Here is an 8877-nt window from a genome sequence, read left to right on the forward strand (position 1 = left end):
AAGGAAAAACTCTTGGACATGTTACAAAAGAGGTCTTCACAGTTATCAGGGGAATGAATTAAATAAAAACATAAGAATTGGTGTACTAATTCATCTTAAGAGTAAGGAGAAAGGTCTGATTTCAGGCACTTAACTCTGAAAAGACTGGGTTAAGGCTACTCTTGAGAGACAAATGTGACATACACGTTAAGTAAAATCAACCTCTGGATGCAAAAATACAGCATAGCTACAATGGTATCATACAGAAGGAGGCTTCTCATTAGTTTACTTGGCAACGCTGCAGTGTATGTGTATGGATAATATAGGTTCCAGTTTTTCTTAGCCAAGGCAAAGTGCAGGTCTCACAAATAGACAAAATGGGTCGCGAAGAAAATGGAGAATGTTAATCAGAGTGCATCTGCACGTGCATTTGCTGCGGCACCAGTTTACTCACAAGTAAATAATTTGCAAGTAAAAGGTACCAGGTAGGTGTCTACATGTGAAGAGAAGTGGTAGCAGATTTGCTGCCAATCTGCTCCTACTTTCTAGAGCTCTGCAATGGGTCCCTGCTGCTACTGGGGGAAGCTCCAGGCTCCGGTTGGCAGCCCTCTTCACTGCTTTTTGGCCAGCCACTTCCCTAACCAGGAGCAGTGTGCGCAGAGCAGGGACAGTACATGGTAGTACTCTCCTCACCGCCTGTGCCTCCCCACACTATGGCTGTTCCTGCCCATGTCCCTGGGAGCAATGACCAGTGCCCTGCACTCCTGCTAGCCACCACACTGGCTCTGCTGGCCCACCACAGTGACTACCACTTGACCCACAGCCGTCTCACCCCTCCTGGTTCCCTCACATTCAGCGAAAACCTGTCTGCCCACCATGTGACGTCCCAGGGTTGATGCCATGCACCTGCAACCTCAACCCCATCCACCTGGCTGGACCCCACCAAGGACACTGATGACAGGCTCCAGGATGCCACCTCAATGCCCACCCTCACTCTCCTGAGCCTCCAGCCAGGATTTGTTGTGATACACCATCCAGCACACCTGGGATAATGAGCAGTGGCTGGATGCCTTCAGGATGACTTGGTCCACCTTCCAGGATTTCCTGGAGCAGCTCCAGCCACACCTGGAGCAGCTCCAGCCACACCTGGAGAAGCAAGACACCACCATGTGGCCTCCCCTCCCTGCAGGTCACCTGCCTGGCCTTCTCTGCTCAAGCTGGCCAGCCAACCTGAAATCCAGCAGACAGTTTGGCATGGGCAAGGCCACCCCTGGGAGGGTGTCCTGGGGGCATGTGGTGCCCTCCAGGACATGCTGGCAGACACCGTGCTCCATGTGCATGACATCCTGGTGGTGGTGGCAGAATTTCATGCCCTGGGATTCTCCCAGTACATCCAGGTTCTGGACAGGACCCACATCCTTATCACCTGCCTGCCCCATGGAGACTGCCCCCATTACAGCCAATAGGGCTTTCACTCCATGGTGCTCCAGGCCATTGTAGACCACTGTAGGACCTTCATGCACATAAGTGCCAGCTGGATGAGCAGTGCTGATGACATCCGCATCTTCAGGAACTTTGCCCTGCTGGGCCTGGTGGAGAGTGGGTGCTTCATGCTGGGGGTAACAGCCTGCAGCTGGGTGCCAGGGTTGTCCAGTGGTGAAGGGGATCTGTTTGGTGAGGGGGGGCTCTATTTGTTGGGAAGGGAGGAAGGCTCTGGTTGATGTGAAGGGAATAAAAACTTGTTGTTCTGAACTATGTCTGCAGTGAGCGTGGTGAGGGTAGGGGGGTCAATGGGCGGTGGTACAGGAGGGCTACAGTGGGGAGTGCTGGAGGAGGTGTTCATCCAGAACCTCCCATACCTGTTGTCCTGGTCCCCACTGGTAAGTGCATGGCTCTCCTGAGGCTGACCTGTGTCCTGCCCAGGGGGACACAGGGCCTGGAGGCCTGGAGACTGCCTGCTAGTGTGCTCCAGGCCTCAAAATGCCCACAGGCTTTTAAAGCCCTGAGACAAGGGCTGCCATAAAGGCAGCCCAGCCCTGGGGCAGGAGAGATTCCCAACTCAGAGCCCTGGGGCTAGCCTGATACCAGCCCCCTAGTAGCAGGGCTGACCTGGGAGCAGATTTGCTCCTGGGTCATATCTGCACATGCATTACTCATGATTAGGGGTTTTTACTGTGCAGTTACATGCGCATGTGTTTACGTGTGTGTTTACTGAGCAGTAAACTATGTTACTGCATAGTTAAGCATCTTGCATTGTTGCGCCCTGAGTCTTTGAATGTTTGGCCAGCATCTCCAGAGAGGCAGATTTTCTGGAGAGACAAAAGCCAAGTGAAGAGTCCAGCCACCTAAAAACTGCCCATGTCTGTGCGCAAGCATAGCACAAACAAAGTGTAAGGCAGAAAGAAAAAAAGGGAAGGAAGCCTGTAGGCTGAGATTTGTAAACATGACTAAGGAATTTGGATGCCCAGGTCCTTTACAATTAATAGCCGCTGGATTTCACGGTCGCTTCATGTAAATATCATGTTTGGTTCTGAGCCAGTGCATGAAACCCAAGTCAGTAACTGCCTGGTGCTCTGTCTCTTGAAGTGTGCAGTAATTCTATAATGTTATCTGAGTGTATGTTTTCTTTTACAGTACCTTTCTGTCCTGGGGGTAGTGCTCTCCATGGATTTGAATGGATTATTACCTTTTTGTGTTTATCCCCTAAAGAATAAAGTGAAGTCTTGCTTTTGTGTGTGTTATACTTGATGAATGTGTTTTTCTTCATGTTATTATCTTTTTGCATTGAGAACATTTCCAGTAAAAATCTTGTTTAGGAACCACATGAAACTGACACAAAGCATATGTATTCTCAGATTTATTTGTCTTATTGCAAAGTGAGTCTCTATTACCATGTGTACCCTTTTAAAAGCTGCTGAAGTATAAAAGCTTTTACCATTTGGTGGTTAGCTATTTTACATTACTACTTTATGGAGTCACATCATAATCTGTCAAATTCTCCTTTATAATTATTAGTGAATCCTAAATGATAGAGTTAATTCTTTGACACCTTGTATGACAGTGAAAAATAAGATTTTTTCATGCAAGATGCTTGCAATATAGACTCATTGGCATACTAATTGACTTTTACTATAATTTAAGTTTATTGTTTATTGCTTTTGGATTGTTAGCTGGCATACATTTGTCTACTAGAACACAGTAGGTATTGTTTTTGGAAAGACAAATTTGTTTTAATTGTATTATATCAGTAAGATGCCTGTGAGTTTTGTATGAGCAACTTATACTCCTAAACTGAAAGAATTTTTCACATACCTAGTTTCCAGTAAAAACCAAGGTATATTTTACCCTGGAGTGTGAGCAGCTAGGCATATAGTCGCTACTAAGACTAATACAATATATTTAGCCAAAATCCATGTATTCTACTGAAATTATACCCCTCAAATTTAAATTATTACAGGTGATATTATTCAAGTGATAGCAGTCAGAACTTTTAACTTCTAGTCACTACAGGTCAGTGTATTTACACATTTTATTTATTTTCTGATTAAAATTATTTGGATGCTGAAATCTATTACATACAAAAGGTGAGTTTGAATAACATGAAGGTTTAATCACAGACCAATAAAAGGAAATTCCAAAGCAAGTTGGTTAGTATCAATTACATACATGCTTTAGAAAAGAACACCAGATGATGTGAATTAAGAATAGTATTAGTTTTAAATTTAAATTTTCTACGTTTTTTAAGTTGATCTAAATATTATTAAAATGAGCATAATAATTGTAATTAATCCATCTAGCATCTACTAAGTACTTCATGTTTTGCATGTTCTTTTAAAAAAGATTTTTTTTTATTTGACAGGATATTAAACTTTCAAGCATGGATTTAAACATTGGCAGGGGAGTCCAGGCACACTTTTCCTCAAAAAAGCATTGTGTTTGGGTTTTTTCTTGACACTTCCAATGCCTTCAAACTAGTTTATTCCATTTAAAGTACGGTCTTAGTCAAAATATTTTTATGCCATTATTTTTAAAGTAATGGCATTGCCCATAAAAATTCCATACTGGTAGACCTGAATTTTGTTTATATGAGTAAGCAATGGAAGTTCAGATTTCTTTCTGCTGTAGTCCTTTTGCATTGCCCTATAGTTAGCCACTAAGCTTTGCAGCATTTTTGCCTGTATGCTAGTATTGTTTCAAAGTAGATATCTTACACAGTAAATCATGATAAGCCTCATTATCCACTGCAAGTAGCTTGCAAAATAAAGCCTTATTACACCCCTGCTTATAACTGTGACCTAGAATTAGACACAGATTAATTTGCCATATGGAGAGACAGTGAGGAACACAAAGTTTAAGTGACTTCCACAGGAAGTGTGGCAGTATCAGCAACAGGAGACGTCAACAGTAAACATTTTAGTTACAGAAAAAAGAACAAAGGAGGTGGTGGCAGAACTCTTTACAGAATTGCAAACCAGGCTATTACAAGAAACTATTGACTTTTAACAAAGAAATATAATACCCGCAGCTAGACACTGTAACATCTCACATCCTGAACAGAGTGAAATATACAATCAAAAGTTAAAGTTGTAGGTGAAGACCAAGCCAGCAGATAATTGTTGAAAGCATGTGATGATGAGAACATGGATAAAATTACTGTACTTTTCAAAAACATATAGGGCCTGGAAAATTCTCCAGAACAAGAAAAGGTACCCAAAGCAACTACAATAATTGGTAAGGTGATATACTTCTTTCAGTGAAAGGCCAAGTCTCCTGCAGTATTATCTTAAGCATAAAAGAGAAAGCAGTGGAGACAAATCTAAGAGAAAACCAGGATGGATTTCAACCTCAAAGATCTGTATTGAGCAAACTTTCATGCTAAACACAATGATTGAAGAGAACACCAAATAGCAGAAGTCACACATCAGAAATTTCATAGATTTTAGGAAAGAATTTGACACCCATCATCATGATTTACTCCTAGAACATCCTGAAGTGTTATGTTAACAAAATAATGAACATGATCAAAGGAGTATGTTGGGTGCAGTAAATGCACACTTAAACAAAAGTTTCAATATAAGTACTGGTGTCAGACAAGGAAGTGCTTGCTCACCTCTTTTGTTTGGATTTCTATTGGCTTATTTATGAGAAAAAATAGAGATGCAACACAGGTGTTACATGGCTTCAGAACACTGCACTAGAAGTACACATCACTAGAAGATTCTCCTGACAGCATAGCTTTAAGTGACAGCTCAACAGCATGCAAGCAAGTATCACAAAAGAGACAGGGTTAATAATTCATTATGAAAAAAACAAATTTAATGAGAACCAAGCAACTCCCAACTATAGCACTATGTCAGAAGAGAAAGTATACAAGACGTGGAGTCAACTCACATACCTTGGCATTAATGTACAAGCCCATGGATATATCAAGAAGAAAATTATATTATACATTGGCAAAGCAGCTGCTGCATTTACCAGTTTAACCATTGTTTGGTCATTGAAACTCTCAACTGTAAAGACCAAAATACAGATTTTCTACTCAAATGTTATTTCTATGTTGAATTATGGATGTGAATGCTGGAAAACTACCAAAGAGATAAGAGATATCTGAATGTCTTTGAAAGCAAATGGTCCAAGATGAAACTACTAAATTGAATGAAGTCATTAAAATGCTGAGATTAATTGGAAAGTTCAGCAGCTCTTTATCTTTTATGCAGGACAGGATATGGCGGTATTAGAGGTGTAACAACCAAGTTCTGCACCATGAGCAGGAGCTGCAGTAGGGATGGTGGTGGCAGCTGGGTGGGCAGCAGTGGTGGTGGCTGGGCAGGGAATGGCAGTGGCTTGGCTGGCAACAACAGCAGCTGCCATTTTTGTTTATTTGTGATGCCTGTTAGTGATATTGTGGTATCCCATCTTCAACAGGTGCTCTCCTTTTTAAGAGTATCTTTTAATAGACAATGCCTAGTGTTTGCTACACATGCAGGGTTTGATCAAAGAGTGGTGTATGTCACCCATAAAGTTCTATGTAAGCAGACTGGTCTGGATTAAAGGTGGCTCCTCTCTGCTTGGCCCTTTGGCACTTCAAAATAGAAATCAGGAATTTTACAATTTTTTGCATGCCTATAAATATGTATTTGTTTGCGTGGGGGGAAAAACTGGAAAATTCCTAAAACAACAAAACATTGCACAATGAAACAATATCGTAATCAACAACAGCATTTATCAAACTAAACCACTTATTAGCAAGGAAATAGTTAAATAGAATATATATCTTATATCATCCATATAGAAAATCATTATAAAAATCAAAATAAAGCTGGAAAGGACCTTGGGAGGTCATCTTCTGGCCCCATCACTTACATCTCATAAACTGTTATTTTTATCCTGTATAAAAGAATTCCTATTTCACCATAAGAACCTTAATTATGTCTCACCATTGAGCAAATGAACAAACATACTCATGTTTATCATAACTGATGTCTATTATGGTCCATTTATGTGCCTGTGGAATTTTGTTCCCTATTAAATTAGAAACACTGGGCACATCTACATGTGCGCCCAACTATGCAGTTGTTACTGTGCAGTCATTTAGTACTTGCTTTAGGAAAAATAATAAAGCAATACTAAATGACTGCCCAGTAACCACCAGTACTGCGTAGTCCCACTGCTACACAGGGAGTTTCTGACTAGCTTGTTGCTACTGCACAGTAGCGATGGTGTCCCAGTTTGTGCCCGCTGATGGTATGTTGCCATAACTACAAGCTCAACATAACATCTCCTGTAGATGTGCCCAACATTCACAAGATCTAGAAATAGCATATGTTACAAAAAATATTTTTCAGTTCATGCCTATTCTGCGGTTTTGTTTGTTTGTTGTTGTTTTGATTTGTTGTTGGGTTTCTTGGGGGGGGGGGTGCTTTACCAGCTATTAGTAACAGGAAAACACACAAATTCCAAGATAACAAAAATAATAAAGCAAAATAAAAGGCATCAAGCAGTGAATCAAAGTTAAAGTTCTGTTATTGTGGTTAAATACATGCTTTTTTCCATGGGAGCATAAGATTTATGCTGTTCTTAACTAAACATGTCCTTGGTTTGAAGGTTTTCTGTAAATGCTGTAAAAGGTAACTACATTTTGAAAAGCCTATGTACAAAGGCACAGAAGGAACATTTGCCTTCGACTTTTGGCTTTGCCGGAGGATAGTGACTAGGGTCAGTGTTTCTCAACCCCTGAGTCATGACCCAAATGTGGGTCACAGGGATGTATGAAAGGGTCACACACAAACTTTAAAATGGGATCAACAAACTTTAACAATGGATTCTACTTTAAAGGGAAAAATGTGGGAAATCATGGCTTTCCCCTGCAGGCTATCAGAGTTTCAGCCTGTAAGGGGCTGCTTTGGGCCCCCCATGCCCCAGACACACCTGCCCCTGTCCCACACACCAGGGGACTCGGGGCTTGGGGCAAGGGGCAGCAGGTCAGGACTAAAGGGCACTGGGTTGGGACTGGCCATCAATGTTTACTAATGGGTCCTGGTACAAAAAAGGTTGAGAACCACTGCTCTAAAGTCTGAGCTTATACTGGTATAAGTTTCCTGTGTGGGCAAGCCACCATACAGCCAGATTGCCCAAATCTCCCCTTGCTCTAGATTCAGGCCTCTAAAAGGTGATTGGTTAGCAGAGAGTGGCAGCTACCTTGCCTTAGGATATGTAGTTCTCTGTGAAGCAGGCAGGAATTTGCAAGGAGGTTCTTATCCACAGCTAGAGTAGCTCAGTACATGCCTGCCTAAGCATCTCTTCTCTTCCCCAGACTGAGTGTAGAGTAGGAACAACATGGCACAGCAGATGAAGAGGCTAGAGTGGTTGACTTTTTACTGATTCTCAGTAGCATCTCTTAGTTATCTTTTGTGAAAAAAAGGTAGAAGGTGATAGGTCCTGGTACAGAAGGTGAGGGGAAATTGATACCACATGCCCTATCACCTCCCCCTCCTCATGCCCCCCATACTGCCTCCTCTACCACCTTCCCCCCTGCCACTTTCCCCACTGCAGTGGTGGGGTATGCAAATTTAAGGCAACCCTCCAATAACTGGATTCTATATGTGGAAAATTATAACATTTATCTATTTTCCACATATAAAATCTAATTATTGGGGGTTGTCTTAAATTCAGAGTCATCTTTGGGTAAATATGGTAGCTGCATTGTCTCCTGAAGGGAAGAGTTGAATTGTGAAGACAGTCATTGTTGGACACGTTTGACAAGAACTGCATGTGGGACAGTCCTCCTAGAGATATTTTGGTAAGAATGGATGTGGTAGGGAGGCAGAGGAAAGAGCTAGAAATAACCATTTTACATGTATTTAATTATTTTATATACAAGCTAAGATTAATTATTCTTCCTTTTCTAAATGCCTCCAAACTTCTTAATTCTGGCTCCAGAAATAAGCAAAGGTTAGTGTAAGGCCCCTCTTGATTTATACAAATATATGAATCATTGAGTTTCAGCTTCAGAATTCAGTTCACACAGAGATGGCATTCATGAGCAGTCTATGTGTCAACTAACTTTTTATTATTCCTTTATTAATCTATAATCCTAAATTTCCTGTGTCTTCCGTGTCTACTCAGTGTTATATAGCAGATGTCAACTCGGTGAACTAGCCGGTAGTGTTTTCTGCCATGGGATATTGATCTAAAACAAGAGAGCAATCTATTTCTTCCTTCCCTTTGAGAATCACTATTCTTTCTTGCAATTAAATTCTTTGAGAACTGCTTATTTCTGAAATCAAATACACACACGCACACACACACACACACGCACACACTCTATAAATAAATGATTCATAAACCAATACATCTGCTGCCTTTATTTGCTTTAGACAGGAGAGATCTGCCTACAAT

This window comes from Crocodylus porosus, unplaced genomic scaffold (genome assembly GCF_001723895.1).
Source record: "Crocodylus porosus isolate Cpor-Errol unplaced genomic scaffold, CroPor_comp1, whole genome shotgun sequence".
NCBI classification, from domain to species: domain Eukaryota; kingdom Metazoa; phylum Chordata; order Crocodylia; family Crocodylidae; genus Crocodylus; species Crocodylus porosus.